The sequence below is a fragment of the Sciurus vulgaris genome (genome assembly GCF_902686455.1).
Source record: "Sciurus vulgaris genome assembly, chromosome: 3".
NCBI classification, from domain to species: Eukaryota; Metazoa; Chordata; class Mammalia; order Rodentia; family Sciuridae; genus Sciurus; species Sciurus vulgaris.
The window spans coordinates 6651358-6668479 of record NC_136463.1 but is presented as its reverse complement, the minus strand read 5'-3'; the positions used below and the strand labels follow the sequence as shown (position 1 = coordinate 6668479).

At 51.2% G+C, this 17122-nt stretch overlaps 1 protein-coding gene across 1 annotated transcript in view; it reads right to left on the bottom strand.

Moving 5' to 3' along the window:
- The window catches only part of LOC306656602 (CMRF35-like molecule 2), a 195625-nt gene that overhangs the window by 132562 nt on the left and 45941 nt on the right, over positions 1-17122 (bottom strand). The window lies entirely within an intron of this gene.

The window sequence follows — 17122 nt, the reverse complement described above, 5'->3', positions numbered from 1 at the left end:
AGGTTTGAGATAGGCTGAGTGGCAAGCACACGTTTATTCGAGTCCTTGAAATGTACACTTGCATTATATACACGCTTTTGTGGATGTGACACATTTTAAAGTGACTTTAAGTGTCCATCAATGCGATGAAGATGGATGTAAGGGTCAGGGTCAGAGGTTCCCTCTTGCGTCTGAGGCCATGCAGGACAGGCCATTGGAGGGTGTTGGGGCCTTCAGCTGTCTTGGTCAGGCCGATGCTGTCAGCCTGCAAGGAGCACTCTGAGGCTGTTGGGGTTCAGTATCGACCGATCCCCAGAGAGTCAAAGTGCACACACGATAATGTAAGATACACAACAAGGTTTTATTGTAAGCTCGAGCTTGGACCGCAACCAGCCTCTCAGACCACTACAATGGCTGAGTGGGGAGCGGCCCCGAGGGGTGAGAAAGCACTCTATTTAAGAGATCTTCCAGCATTCACACACGAGGACCTGTATATTATTGGTTAACATTTGAACAGCTAAACATTTGTCCTCTTTGGTTGGGTCCCGCCAATCTATTTGATTCTCTTTGGGTCCCGCCAGAACTGAACGGTCCTGGAGGAAGAAGGGAGGAGGGAAGGGGTGAACTGTGCAGGAGATGAGTCGGGCTAGGCCCCCCGTCCTTGATAGATAAGTTTCCTGGGCAGCTGCACATTCCTCGGACAGGTATCTCTTAATAACCTTGATAAGCCCTGGGCCCAGCATGTCCTATTTGTCCTGTTTTGGCTCTTGAGGGCGCTGTGGCCACCGTCTGCATCCTGGTGATTAAGATAGTTTCTCATTCCTTAGTGTTTGCGCGTCCTTTCCTATGAGGGGTTTTACAGATGTCACCCTGTTCTCAACAAGGCCTGTTCACCCAGAGGCCAGCACCTTCAGGAATATGAGGAGCAGGAAGTCAATGTCACTGAATGGGGACCTGTAGAGAGACGTGACCAGAAGTGAGCTGCCTCCTCAGGGGAGTTCCCAGCCCAGCCTCTCCCTTACCTCCCTTTGAGCTCTGATCTCGTGCCCTCAAAACTCAACCTCAGCATCAAACCTGGTGGTACCAGGTCAGGCAGCCCAATTCAAGGGCCACAAGCTCCTGTCCTTCAACTCAGGAATCTACATTGAGCATCAAGACCTAGAAGATGCAGGAGGGCATGGTGGTGAGGAATGGAGAGAAGATGAAGGAATCCAGGAAGGAACTGAAGCCAGAATCGAGGACAGGCAGTTAATGTAGAATAGGGGAATCTGGTCCAATCAAGGAATGGAGGCCATCTGAGTCTGGGAAGTTGGAGACCGCTCCTGGGAGTTTGGAATGTCAATGTCTCCAGAGACCTTTTGATCACCAAGGTTGCCTGCCTATACTATCCCTCCCAAAAAGCTGCAGGCAGGGAATTGCTAATTAATGCTCCCTAGACCCCTATCTGCCTGAATTGCTCCATTTGGCCCTTCCCTCCTGCCCATCTGCTCCTCACCATTTTGCCATCTCACCAGCATCTCTGGGCCTAGTCATGTAGGCAGGAAGGAGAGAGATAAGGGGGGAGAGATCAGGAGAACGAAGGAGACCATAATCTATAAAAGATGCAGGGCGCAATCACTTCTTGGGATACCAGAACATCAGCCATGGCCCCCTTCTCCCTCCTGGGAGAAGTCTGTGTTACTACCTTTAAATTAAACCTGCTTCATATGCTTGCCTCCGTGTACTTCTCTGGTGTTATACTTCAACATCTGAGGGAGCAGAGCTCATTACTGATAAACGGTGGTATCAGAACCATCCTCACTCAAAGTCTTGACTCATCTTTAAATCCAACCATGAAAGCAGCTCTTCCTCTTAAACCATTCAAGAACCTCAACCCCAAGGGGTAACCTCTCTAACCTCAGCTCGTGGCCAATCCCCTGATCTCTGGGTCCCAGAACACTGCCCATTCCGGCTGCTCAAGGGCTTGTCCACTCCCCAAGCTGGGAGCTTGTGCACTCTCAAGCTCTAGAGCCCCCAACTCTAGGGCTTGGCTAATGCCGTCCCTCATCCTCACCAATAACCCCTGTATCAACCAAGTTGGTGGCCTGCCCTCTGTCCCCTTTGTCCACTTGAGCTCTCAGCAGCTACAGGCATCCCACAGCAAGCTTCCACATCTATTTGCCCAGGGACCTTTTACAGAAGTGGGCATGACTTGCAGTGCAGTGAAGGGCAGGGCGGAAGGGCCACAGACTTCAAGCCCCCAGGTGTGCCTTCTGCCTGGAGACTCTGCCATGGAACCTCCTGTGGTCCCTCATAGGCTTTTCCATCCTCATTTTGCTTCCTGAGATGTCCCAAGCTAATTCCACCCAAACCCTTGTCTCAGGGCGATTTGAGGAACTCACTCTAAGACAGTCCTTTGGCTCTTTGCTTCTGTTGATCCTCTTGCATTTCCTTGATGACCCTCGTCATGCCCCATTATCTTCCCATCTCCCATATTCTACCCCCTGACAACTTCCTGCTTTATGTTTCTTGATGGTAATCATCACTAGTTGACATACTTACCATACCCACCTATCAGTCCATATGTGTGTGTCTGTTTTTATCATTTATCATCATTATTCATCCATTCATCTCTATCATCTATCATATCATATCATATAGCACACCATATCTATCCATCCATATTACATGTCTATCTCTCTCATTTACTATCATTATGCATGCATCCATCCATTTATCCATCCATCCATTAATCCATCCATCTCTATCATTATCTATCATCTCTATCTTTATAACGTATCTCTGTCTCTATCATCTATCATCTCTATATGTCCATCCATCCATCCATCTCTATTATCTAACCTGTCTATATTCTTATCCATCTGGACATTGCCTAAATCTACCTATTTAAATGAAACTTTCTTGAAAGCAAGACCTTGATTGTTTTTTACTGCTCTGTCCCTAAAATCTACATTGGTTTCTGGAATTAGCAAATAAATACTTGTTGAGTAAATGATAATCAGAGACACCTGTCAGGGAAGCCCCATCCTAGGAAAGAAGCTCTGCAGATGGAAGAAGACACTGGGTGGAGTCACCTTACCTTTGGTGTTGGCTGCGTCTGGCGCTCGCTGCCAGGGTTGGGGGAGGTTCAGTTGTCCTTGTAGAGCTCTGAATCCTGAAGGCTGTGGTGGGGACTGAGGAAGAATAGAGTCCCAGAGAACCTGGCACCTGACGGTCTCACTTCATGAACCAGAGGGCACTCAGGAAAACAGCTGGACAGGTGTTCTGGGACCAGCATCTCCCTGTCAGCATGTCTGTCCAAATCTACCTCAGGAGAGGCTCAGCTCTGGGACCAGGTGGATGACTCATAAACCAAGACCAGAGAACCATCATCTCCTGTTAAGTATTTTAGCGTCCATCATCTCCTGGAAACAGAGTACTGAAGTCAGCGCATGCACACTCCACCACCACCCACCCCGTACACACACACACACACTCTAACACTCCCACAACTCACAACACACACACATGCTTTCACACACCTCTCACATGTACACTCACAAGTCATCTCACACACTTGCACATTCACACTCACACGCTCAGCACACTCACTGTCATGCACACACAAGCACTTGTGTTTTCCTGCGTGCTTCTCTCACACCCTCAAGCACACACAGGCACCCCACCTCCATCCACACAACACACTCAGTCCTGATCTCTGACACACACTCTAGACCCAGTTCTTGCCTCCTGAGCTGAAAGCTGAAACTTCCTTGGCTGCTCTGCATAAATGAACTCAGACTTAATCCTCTCTGGTGCCAGAGACAAGAGGTCGCTACCTGGGCTACAAGCACTTGAACCTAGAAGACAGAATCAAGGCAGTCAGACTCAACAGGAAGCTGAGATTAGGCAGGAAGCAAAGCGTTCGTCCTCCCTCGTCACTGTGGCAATCCAGCACCAGCATTCTCCTGCATCTTCTACCATGAGGTTCTCCAAGGACACGGTGAGGGTGAGATTCCCAGAATGGTCCATGCTGGACCCTCGGTAGCTGATCCCCTCCCCTCAGATCCTCTGGTCTTCACAATCTGATTCCAAAATGGCAAGCATGGCTATGGGCAACAGTATTTGGTGAAGGTATTGAATTTCTCCTCGTATTGACACTGCACGCTCAGAGACTTCCCCACGGTGCCCGTCACAGTGTAAGCAGTGCTCAGAGACAAGGTCAGGCAGCATGGAAAACCCAAGTCAGTTTTCTCTTCACCCTGAAGAGCCTGCACCAGAGAGACCTTCGGCATCAGGTTGTCTAGCAGCCCAGTGTCTCCCTAAAGCTGGAGGAGGCAGAGGGCAGGAACCAGTAGCTAGGGGCTGTGTTCAGGGTGAGAGGGAGGGAGATGCTTGGTGTGGGATCCTGGGACTGGGGAGGCCAAGCCCTGCCTGCATGTGCTCAGCCAACTTAAAATAGTAGGGGCAAATGAGACTTTGATGGCCTCTGACAAGTTCTGGGTCCCCCAGAAGGGTCTGTCCTGAGAGGAAACACCTGTGCCCATCAACCACCAAGAACTGAATGGAGCCCCTAGGTACACCCTGGATAAACAGTTGGAACGAACAACAGATGGAAGGGTTATGGATGGATGGAATAAGAAAGAGGATCTAAGAATAGGAGCTAGGAAAAAACAAGATGAAGCCCAGTTCTCCCGGCAAGAAGAAGACCTTCAGCTTCTGGTTGGCTGCCTTTCCAAATCCATCTGTAGGTCTCAAGCTCATCATCCTCACAGGCGGAGGTAAGAAAGGAGAGGGGCTGGCCCTGGGGACACAGAGAGACCACCGGGAATGGTTCTTCTTAGCTATTGATCAAGGACATTTGCGTCTGGAGCTCCCTCCTGGGACAGCATCCTGCAGACACTTGCCGTCCGTGACATCTCAGTGCCCCCTGTTCCATGTTGAAGACCCACCCCCGGCTCCTCCCCTGCTCTCCCCAGCACCACCCACACGGCCGCCTCACCAAGCTCTTCTCTAGGTCCTCTGTCCCCTCCGAGATTTTGACATTGCTCTCCCTCCTCCAGGCCCCTCTTTGGTCCCTCCATCTACTCTGGAAGCCCCAGTTCCAAGTTATTAGGATCCAGCCCCATAGACTCACTGCTTCCTGCTTGGGGAGTTGCTGGTGCTGACCACCCAAGGTATTCGCCAGCACTCAACCATCATCTGATCCTCCTCACAGGAAGGGGTTCAACCCAGAGCAAAGGGGAGGAACAAACTCTTGAAAAAGAATTATGGGTGTCACGTATCTGCTGTGTCATCCGTCCGTCCACTCGCCCATTCATGGAGGGAATATTTTGTCCTCGTCAGAGGTAAGACTCTGTGATTTTTTTCAAATGTAAATTTAAAGAAAACCCTTGTGTTTTGCTTCTTCATTTCAACGTCTCACATTATCTCACTTTAATTCCCAGAAAATGAGCACCAGAGGCCCACGGACATCCTCTGAAGCATTGAGTTTGTCCTCCTCCGTCGCTGCGGCAATCCCACACCGGTATCTTCCTGCAGCCTCTACCGTGAGGGTCTCCAAGGTCAGAGTGAAGGGGAGAGTCCCAGAATGACCCAGGATGGACACTGAGGTCATTTTGCTCCCAGGGGACATTTAATAATGACTGAAGACATTTTTGGTGGCCACGCTCTGGGAGGGGTGCTCCTGGCATATAGTGGATAGAGGGCAGAGATGCTGGGGAATATTCTGGAACAATACACGGGACAGAACCTCCCAACGTCGACAGCACTGAGATTGAGGAGCCTTGCCCTAGGGGGCCATCTGCCCCAGCGAGGACTTCCCAGGATGGGGACCCTGGCCCTTCTCTGTCTGATCAGCTTTCCTGGGCTCAGGCTCGGGAGCACTGTTCTCTCCACTTCTGACAGGCTGGGTGGAGGCCCAGGGCAGGACTCCATCTTGCCTGCTCTTTCAGGTCCTTAGTCCCCCTCTTGGAGATCTGGTGCTACCTTCTCAGGTCTGGACGGGAAGACGTGGTGGAGGGCACACTGGGTCCCACTGCAGAGCCTCCTTCCTCTCTGAGACTCAGCCAGACCTGAGCAGCATCACTCCCCCTCCCTCTTGCACCCCACCCCGCAAGCTCCCCACGCACAGGCCTTGAAAAGAAATGCTAGCTGTTCTCTGTCCACGGCCTCCATCCAAACTCCCAGACCAGGACTGAGCAGCGGCCTCACCTTCCCGGGCCCATTGTGTAGAGCACCTGGGGCCAGCCCAGACCTGCTGGGACGCACAGGGTCCCCACGGCGGGGCGCCTGAGCCCCTCTCATTGTGCAGATGGATCCTCGCAAGGAGGCGTTGCAGAAATTGTCATCGTTTCATAAAAATAGGAGCGATCGTGGAAATGGAAGTGCGTGGGGCTTGGCTGGGTTTTGCACAGTTTCACCCACAGTACATTATTTACCCCTCTCTGAGACTCAGCCTCTCCTTTCAATAAGGATTGTGATATGGATTAAATTAGATAATGGGGAAACCTGTGCAGTACAGGGAAGGGCCCATTGACTGCTCTCTTCCCTCTTCCCTCTTCCACTGATGCAGCAAGACAGCACTGCGCATTCTAATAGCAATGGCCGTGATGGTGAAGGTGGCCAGATTTACCTAGGGCTGACTGCGAGGGGAGCGTTCTACCTTTAGTCCCCATCCATCCCGAGTGTGTGGGTCTCCTGGGCCCGCCCGGCTCCCTCCTCCCTCTTCCCTCCTGTCTTTGCTTCCTCCCTCGCCCCTCACCACCCTTTCCTCACTTTGGCCCCAGAGTAGACCTCCCTGCATCCACCCCGCTCACCTGGGACACAGAGAAGTAGTGGAGCTGAAGGCAGCCCTGTGGCCCGGCCCCCTGGGCTCCCTCTCCAGCTGGAGGTCCCTCAGCAGCTGGGCCTGAGGCCGGAGGTGCTCACAGAGGCTCAGCTCCTGAGAACCCCTCTTCTGCTTTACTGGGCACCTGTTTCCGTCTCCGGCTTCTTCTTGGTCTGTTCTCATAGCTGGTCGGAGCTGGAGGACCAGGGAACGGCGTGGTCAGTGGAAAATGGTGCTGAAGGATGGCCGCAGTTCCTCCCGATAAACACGTTCACGCTTGCTGTTCCCATCTCTGTTTCCTGTGAAGACCATGTTCCCCCATTCCTCACCCGCAGCAGCCAAGCCTGCCCCTCTCCAGACCACAGTGCACCCAGGACAGGACAGCAGCAAGATTGGGCCACCTTCCCAGTGGGTCCTGCCCTTCAAGAAAAGCTCGTTTCCTGTGACCATGGAGAGTGGTCCGGGCAGAGCTGGCGTGCCTTGGCCTTCTCGGGTGCAACCAGTATTTGGCAGGACCCAGTACAAAACGAAAACACAGGACCTTTGCTCCAAAATTAAGAATCTCAAGATGGCAACTGCAGTGTTCCACCTCCATGAGGCCTTGTGTGTGCAGGCCGTGTGGCTGCCCAGGGAGTGCACCATGAAGCCAGCCTCGGCTCTGTCCAGGAGGGACAGCTCGTGGGGAACACACGCTCCTGACCAGTCTCCAAGACCTGCGCCCAGCACCATGAGACCAGCTGTCCCAAGCCTCACCAAGAACCTGGGGGTCCCCCCTACCCCAGATTCTCACTGATATAAACGTTCCAAGCCCTCAAAGTTCTCTCACATGTCACCTGATGTGCACAGAATAGCTGTGGAGGTTTGTGAAGGCAGACACAAACCTGGAAACCTCATCCCAGAACTCAGACTTGTGTAACTAGAAAATTCTGAGTCCCGGGATTCTATTTTCAAACAGCTTCTGTTTAGTAAATGTATTTCCTGCTTGTTCACGTCTGGCTGCCCCCGGAGTCCCCACGTTTTCTGGGGTTTCACGTGGAATGGTGTGCAGTGTGTGTGTGTGTGTGTGTGTACATACGTGGTAGATTTGGTGTGTGCTGTGTGGTGTGGTGTGTGGAGTGTGTGCTGGGTGTGGAGTGTGTGGTGTGTGGTGTGTGTATCTGTGTGTGGTGTGTGGCGTGTGCGTGTGTGTGAGGTCGAGGCAGGGGTTGATGAAGCATGTCCCTCCCGAGCCTGGGTGGAGGTTCCATCTACACCTGGCTGGGTGGCATGGGCACCCGGCCCGTTTTGCATAACTATCCATGAGTGACAGGCAGCCTGCCTCCACCCTGTGCCACACCACCAGTCCTGCCAGGGCGGGCGCCACCACTGCACCAGGCTCTGGATGTCTGAGAAGTGGCCTGGTCTTAGTCCTTGGAGGAGCTCTCCTGGGGCGAGGTGGCCGTGGAGAGGCTGCTCCTCCCGTGGAAGGCAGTGTGAGTCTGTGAAGGCCAGGACTCGCGGCTGCAGACGTCCCCAGAGGGACGTGTGTGCTGGGGCGTGTCGATTGGCCTTTCCTGGGTCACGTTACTGTAGCAAATCTCCCAAACCTCTGACTGTTAGAACCACAAAATTTGTTTCTCATGTGAGCAGTGAGTCGGCTTTGCCTGGGGACCCAGGCTGGAGGGGCCGCCCCACATGCAGAGGGAAGGAACCACACAGGACTCAGAGCTTCTGCTCAGGACAGGCACATGTCACTTCAGGTCACATTTCATCGTCCAAAGCAAGTTGCACAGCCAAGGTTGAAGTCAGCAGGTGAAGCACGCTCCTCTTCCCGGGAGGGGCAGTCAGCAATCTCCCTCTGCCGGCACAAACGGCCACCCGAGGCACGGTGCCCACTTCTCCTCAATAGCCACCAGCATTACCGCTGTTCCCAGTTCTCTGAGTCCTTGTAGTGAGCCTGAGGGTGTTCTCGGGACTTCCAACCCCAGAGGGAAAGTTAGACTGAACTTAGAGTGCAACATGACACAGGCCACCTGTTGTGACGGAGAGCCGAGCCACGGCAGGTGCCATCAAGCCAGGTCCCAAAGTGTGTCTACTGGAACCCTGACCACTGGGTGCCACAGGTGGGAGGGCGCGTGGGGCAGGAGGAGAGAATTCCACTCAGACAATGAGCCCAGCGGCGCGGGAAGTGTCGGGCTCATTCAGTGGCAGACACCTGCATCATGTATCTTTTCGATTTCATTAGACCAGCTGATGTCTTCCCAAGGAAATAGCTTTGGGTCTTATTTTTCATGGGCATTCGATTTTGGTTGGATTGCTTTTTTAAAAAATTAGTTTTGGCTACTTTAGAACCGTGAATACCACAAATCCTCTTCAGCGGGGAGTCTTGGCCAGAGAAGGAATTTCTTGTATGGACGGCAGCCATAGAGAAGTCAGCTTAGGGAAAGAATTAAGTCAGTGAAGTGAGGGGAAAATTGTGTAAATCCGGTAGTCTTGACAGGACAGATAGAGATCTTGGGAGATTTCAAAAATCAAAGGAGGAAAATGGCAGAATGAAGAAGCGGTTTGCTTAAGCTTGAAACCTTAAGAATGAGGGCACAGGTCTGGTCCGCTGGTTCTCACTGGCAGGTCGGGGAAGGAATCAGACAAAGACAGAAGCCACGAAGGGTAGGGACAGGACCGTAAGCAGAGTCAGTCACCCTGAGCTGCTGGCTCTGTTGACCAGGTGCTCTGGCTGGTGTCCATGTAGCTGATAAAGCAGGAAGCCAAGCGCCTGAGCTGTCTTGCCTTGTGGTTTAGACCTTGCTCCTTGGAAGGAGACAACCGACATCAGGAACCCGTTGTGGGGATAAAGCAGATGCCTACTCTCCTGTGCTCTGGGAAGGAGACTTGACGGCATGGGCAGCTCAGAGCAATCGCCCCGCTCTGGAACAAGCCCGGGGTGGAAGCAGAATACCTGGAGGTACTAAATTGTTAGTAGAGATGGCACTAATTTTCTGTCCTCTGTGCCTTGCTCACGGGACCTGCATTAGTTAAAAACTACATTTGCCTGCAGGACACGGGGACTGCATAGCACGGCTTCTAGCTGGAGTCTGGTGAGGTACATACTCCATAACTCAGGGTCCCAGGCTCCTTCTACCTTCTTGCTCTGCCAGCTATAAAGAATTGGCTTCATATGCATGTCCAAGATGGCAATCGCCACACGTGCATTCCAGCCAGGGGAAGGTGGGAAGGTAGTGGCCAGAGCATGTCCCAGGCTGGTGTCCGATCACATGCACTCACGTTCCTCTGACCAAGATGACCCAGGCAGCCACAATGAGATAAGGGGCAACAGCCAAGACAATGGAATGAGGTTCCTTTGATCACTTGCCAAACTCTATCCTGTAGGGAGAGGTAAGAAAAGGGATTAAGAAGCGGAGGAAGCCGTGACCTTCAGATACTGGAAGGGGAAGTTTGTAGCCACATCAAGGGACAGGTCACCCCAACGCACGTGGCAAGTGCCTAGGAGGCAGCTCCTGACCTGGGGCACCGTCTGCATCTCTCCGTCTACCAGCACTCCCGGTCACTCTGTAGCTCTGCCACTTGCTGGTTACGCAAATCACTCGAACGTCCTCAGCCTTAGTTTGTCCATCTAGAAAATCAGAATGACGATCTTCACCCCACATTCCAACCACTTGAAAGGGCGGACGTGGATCTCAGAAGCATGAGATGCCTGCATGAGCTGTGAACGTCTTGGAAGGCTGGATTGCTGCTCCTACCGTGGACCTAGGGGCCTCTGCACAGAGCTCTCCACCCCTCCAGGGCCCTGCACCAGGGGTGTTATTTCACAAAAGGAAACTGGAACTCAGAGTAACTTGTTGGGAGACTTAGAATCAGGATTTGAACCCAGGCCTGGATGTGGCTCTCCACAATACCAGGAGCACATGGAGGACAGCGTCAGGGAGGGCGCTGCGGCAGTGGGCAGGGATGCTTGAGACACACGTTCATTCTCCCATCCCAGCGAGCTCAGCACTGAGGTCTTTGAGGCTATGGAGACCCAGCTGAGATGCACTCCAAGGGCCCCCGACTGGTTAGCCCCAGAGGGAGGGGCGTCTGGGAGGGGAGAGAACAGGGCCAGGCAGCTGGGGCTGGACTGGAGCAGGCAGGCCGCCTCATGGTGTGAGGGAAGAACGATGGTCCAGATCCTGAACCCTGAGGGGTCGTGTGCCCATGTCCAGTCAGCTGCGAGGGAGCCGATTAGGCAATCAGAGGTGCACAGAATTCAGTGCCCGCTTTCGCCATCTGCTGGTTGCTGGCAGAACTGTCTCATTTTTGCGGAGGTTGCTCTAATGCTGGAAAGTTAGGAAGTGAGTGTCAAGCTGTGGCTCTTGTCCTCCCCAAGCCTTCCTCCTCAGGTTGCACTTTAAAACTATGCCTGAGGTGCGTCTGATGGGCATCCAGGACTGAGGACACCTGATCCACATGGAAGCCAGAAGCAGCATTTATTTGGAAGAGCGGAGGAGAAAGGACAGAGCAGTCTGAGGAGGTGAGAAAGAGATTCCAACCCCAAACGGGAGCCAGGTGCAGTACCACACACCTGAAGTCCCAGATACTTGGGAGGCTGAGGCAGGAGGATGGCTCAAACCCAGGAGTTTGAGACCAGCCTGGGCAACATAGTGAGACCCTGTTTCAGAAAACAATTTACTTGAAAAAAGGGCTGGGTAGTGCAGTGGTAGAGCACGTGTTTAGCAGACAGGAGAGTCTGCTAAAAAAAAAAAAAAAGAAAAAGAGGGAAGGAGAAAGGAGGGAAGGAAGGAAGGAAGGAAGGAGGGTGGGTGGTCTGGGAGGGAGAGAGAAACTGGAAGCAGCTCATAGAGAGGATGGGGAGTCTTCTACTCCTACAAAGTGTCCTCAAGTTGACTTGGCAGCAAGTATTTAACCAACAACTACATGTGCTAGGCATCCCTGAGGTCCAAGGACACGAACACCTGCTAGCCTTTTACTTCCAATAATTAATACATAATCGAGGAAAACTATGTAACTTCAATCAGGATATCAATACATACCTGTTAAAAGCATAAAACCAACATTTTAATTGAACTGTATCTCTTAATGAAACAGACGAGGCTCTTTGATCCAATTAGGTCATGTGTCTAGGGATGGGTATCCTCTGCCCCAATGACTAAGATTTGGTATCAAATGTCCTCCTATTCCTTTCATGTTTTTAGTTGAAGACTCTTAGTTACATAAATAAGTTGATGGAACCAGAAATATTTTCTTGGAACAACAGCATCCAAATCTTTAAATTCTTTCTGAATATACACAAAACAGGGAGATCTCCTTATGCTCTACAATCAAAACATCTCAGAATTGTTTATGGGCTATTACTACATAACCTCTTCCAGTTCTTTTCTGAAAGTAAAGAACAGGTCACTGCCTACAGTGGCCAGAACTAAGCACCACAAGCAGATGGCTTAAACCTAAGAAAGCTGCCATCTTGGACTTCTGGAGGCCAGAGGTCCAGATTCAAGTGTTGGCAGGGGGACTTCCTTCTAAGACTGAGGGAGGTTCTGTGGCTTCTTGTGGCTGCCAGCAGTCGTGTGTCCCTGCCTCTGGATCATCCCCCACCTGCCTGCATCTTCACACCGCTCTCTTCCTGTCTCTTCCATGACATTTATGGTGAGGATACTGGTCACATTGGATTAGGGCCCACTCTATACCAGTTTGCCCTCATACATCTTTGAAACCTATATCCAAACAAGACTCCTTTCTGAGGTGCTGGGCTTAGGGCTATTCAACGTATAACACCACTTACTTTGCAAAGGAGATTTTTTTTTTTTTTTCATTTATCGTTAGGAAACAGATTAGCACCAAGATTTCAAAGTTTATTTCTTTGGTGACCAGATTTTTGCACCTTAGAGTAAAGCATCATACAAGATTCAGGATGGGCAAGAGACCTAGACCTCAGGTCTAGGTGCCTGCTGTATAGGCAAAATGCCAATCACTGAAAAGACAACTTTAAAAAAGAGAATTGATGCATGAGATGTCAATCATGTGGAAATGGAGAGTGAGCATCCCTGAGGATGGGGTCGGGGGACTCAAGTAGTAAAGAAACAGGATGGTCTGCGGTGTGGGGAGAAGGGATGGAGGTAGGGAGAAGTGAAGAAATCAGTGATCTGGGCACGAGTAACCAATTCCATGGCTCTTCACAGGATTTTCAGAAAATGGTAGCATCAGCAGGTTCTGACATAAAAACGTTGCCCAATGGTCACTTTTGCAGGCCCAAGTGAAGGGTCAGATGTCAACCAGTTTGAGCTACCTCTAAGTTTCTGAAAAACAACTCGGGCCACTGTGGCCACCTTGAACTGTCAGAGGTGTCAGCTATGGCAAAGCTGATTATAGTCCTTTGCTTGGTGAGGCGACCACTAAAACAGGTGATGAAAGCAAATAGCTAAGAGCAAATCCAGCTAGAGGGTTTATTTCGGGTTTGCCTGGGTTTCAGGGCAGTAACTGGGCAAAAGAGGGCCAGCACAGCTTCTGAGCCACAGGTATGCCTAGAGTAGATCAGTGTTCAGGAAGGGGACAGCTGCCCTGTGAGACTGCCCCCTGGCAAGCAGGCTTGTGCCAGCCTGCCTGGAATCTTGTCTGGGTTCCTGCATGAGCTGGGCATTCCAGGACACATGCCCACCCACCTTCCATGGGACTGGTGGCTACTAAGTACAGCAGGAGGACCTGAAACTTCTTCGAGTAGCTCGGGAAAGCTGAAATAGCTGGTGTCACATCCCTGACTCAGTAGTGCCCAGGAGTCTGCTTATCCTCCTGCATTGATCAGTTTTATGTGTCAGTTTGATTGGGCCATGGAATGCCCAGATATTTAGTCAAGCATGATTTCTGGGTGTGTCTAGAGGGTGCACCAAGTCAAGCAGACTGCCTTCCCCAAAGCAGATGGGGAGCCATCCCAGCAGTTGGGGGCCAGAGTAGAACAAAAAGGAAGCAGAAGGTTGAATTTGCCCTCTGCCTGACTCCTGGAGCTGGGATGTTGAACCCCTTCCCTTGGTGGGCTCGGGCCTCTGAGCTCCACTCTGGCTCTCCTGGATGTCCATCTTGCAGACAGACATCGGGCAGATCACGGACTGCTTAGCCTCCATGGAAACCTGGCAACAGAGGAGGCCTGAAGGGTTCTCAGAGAGGGGGGCTTCAATTCAGGATGAGTGGAGTTCTGGACAAACAGCCCAGAAATGAATGTCTGGATGCATGAGGGAAGGCACAGAGATGTGTTGAGGAGAGCAGAGACATGTCGAGTGAGAGATGCTTTGGGGATTCTCGGGCTCTTTAAGGAGACTTGGTGGGAATGGGTAGGTATGTACAGGTGACATCAGTCTGGTGATCACAGTATGTTTTATGGTGGCCTGGTGATCCTCAGGATTCTTTGATGCGGTCTCCATTATCTGACCAGTAGGAAACATTGGACAGTACCTAGGTTATAGGTTTTTTGAATTAGCAAATGTCCCTTTGCTTAATCCATTTATCATGTGGGCTAACAGTGTACAAGCTAGTTTTCACAAGTGAGTGGATTTCCTGTAACTCTAAGATTTATGGATTTCCCAGAAATTTGGGAGAGACAAGGCTGAAAGGTATGTGGAGCTTGAATCTGGATTGTGTTCCCTCACCCTTCCTTCTGTTGCCTGTCTACCTATCTTTATTTCTTCTCTTACCTCAAGCCAACACCTTATAATAAATCTCTAGAAATATATATACACACACACACACACACACATCTATATATTTGTACATGTAAGTGTATAAATATGTACATATTTGTGGATACATATGTGTGGATATGTATGTGAATAGGATATATATGTGTATATGTGCACACACACACACACACACACACACACACACACACACACACAATTGATTCTCTTTCTCAGGAGAAACCTGAATAATATTCCCCAGTTCACAAGGACCTCCTCAAACTTGTCCTATGAGAATGGAAAGTAGCAGGGGCAAGGTCTCTCTGCTGGAGTATAAACCCCTGTGCATGAAGCATGTCATCATGCCTCTCAGTCACATGAAAGGATGGGAGACTGCACTCTGTATTATGCTGCCCTTACCTTGAAGGTCTGTACAGCAAAGCTTATTCTGTAACCAAAACTGTTCTCTGTGTGGATATTGCCCTGAGCTTTGCGTGATGCCCACCAGATTCCTGCTCAAAGTTGCTAGATAAAACCGAGCTCTATGATCAGAGAGATGTTTTCCTCTTGTGGGAAATTAAAACATGCCACCCCTAACTGTCTTCTTTCTTGTAATTTTGAGATGACTTTTCAGAGGGGCCAGACAGAAGTAGCTCTAAAAAGCTGATCTTTCATGGGGAGGTTTGCATCTGTGAAGAAAATTTAGGGCAGTAAACACAGGTGCAAACAGGCGTCCACTGAGGCCCCTTATCTGCCCTTTCTGGATCCATCCAGACTACTACAGGATGCCCATGCTCTTCTGAAGGGAGAGCAGGTACCAAGGGGTCGTGGGCAGGACACTAATGGCATCTGAGATTCCTGCCCTGCCTTGCCCCTTTCCTCACCTCCCAAACGCACCCAGCCAGGACATTGGTGTCTCAACCTGGACAAACATCTCACAGGTGTGCAGGCCCCACTGTAAGGTGGCCCATTGTTTTAGTTAGCTACTTCACCACTGTTACTAAAAGATCCAACCAGCACAATTATAGAGGAGGAAAGGTTTATTTGTGGGCTCACAGGTTCAGAGGTCTCAATCCATAGACAGCAGGTCTCCAGGTGAGGCAGGACACCATGGCAGAAGAGTGTGGCAGAGGGAAGCAGCTCACATGGTGATCAGGAAGCAGAGAAAGAGGTCTCTACTTGCCAGACACAAATATATACCCCAAAGCCACACCCCAATTCCCACCTCCTCCAGCCACACCCTATTAGTCTTCAGTTATCAGTTAATCCTTATCAGGGGATTAATTCATGGATTGGGTTAAGGTTCTCACAATCCAATCATGTCTCCTCTGAACTGTCTTGCATTGTCTCACACGTGAGCTTTTGGGGGATACCTCACATCCAAACCATAACAGAAGAGAGTAAAAATATCGTGCATACAAAAAATACTATACTAACAAAACCAGTCCCGGGAAGAGGAGGAGAGGGGGTGGAGGTTAAGAGGAAAAGGTCCTGTTTCACAGCACATCTACAGAGCTGAAGCATGTGTTAAAGATGCTAACGGGGGCCTCTGCAAAGGGCATCTGCACAAGAGACACGAACACGGGCACGGACATCAGAGTCTGGCAAAGGGAAGAAGACTCTGGAGGGTTGGCTCAGAGAGGGGTGGTTGAGCCCAGGAAGGGTGGAGCTGGGGTCTGGATAATAACTATAATTTTCCCATCTCTATCTGAGTGAGCCTTTATCTTTGAACCTGTGGATTTCCTTCCTGGCACTTAACTGGGCCTTTTTTTTTTTTTTTTTTTTTTTTTTTTTTTGTCTATTTTGGGGCTTAGACTTGAACAGGGCCTGGTACTTAATAGACACCCTGTGTTTGCTGAGTGAACGAGGGGCTGAGCAAACAGGGACCTGGCCTGGGTGCAGAGACTGGCCGGAGTGGGGCCATGGGGTGGTCTGGACTAATGTTTCCTGAAGGAGCAGCAGTGTCTGTCCCACTGGGCAGGGGACCCTGGCAGGTGGCACTGGGGACCCAGCCCCTGCTTTGGCCATATTGAGCATGGGCTCAGTCACAGGCTGTATGGACCAGAGACAGCAGGAAGTGGCAGCCAAAGGCAAGGCAAACCAGGTGGAGCGATACAGGAGAGTGGGAAGGAGAGCTTCAGAGACGGAGGCTCCGTGAAGTACCAGCGGTGCCCCAGGTGCCAGGACAGCCAGTGTGATGGCGAATCTGTGTCACTTGGTCAGGCCACGGGACGCAGGCATTTGGTCCATCACCGGGCTGGGTGTGGCTGTGAGGCATGTTTGAGAAGTAGACATTCAAACCAGTAGACGTTGAGGGCTAGGCAAGGGCTCTACCACTGAGCCACAGTCCCAGGCCCCAGTAGACGTCGAGCCAGGCACGTTACCCCAAAATGCAGGCGGGCCTCATCCAGCTAGTTTCAGGCCTTGAGAGGAAACCAACCAAGGTGCCCCATGAAGAGGAGATGCTGCCTCCGGACGGTCCTCCTGCTCCACCTGCAGCAGCAACTCTCCCTGGCTCCCCAGCCTGCGGCCAGCCCTACCACCTCCACCATCACTCCTTAGCCGACCCATCTTGCCATACAGGTCCCAGGTGTTCATCCTACTGCTTGGGCTTCTCTGGAGAACCCCGACTCCCATACAGCTTCTAGAAGGGAGCTGCAATGTCACAGCCTCCCTCCCG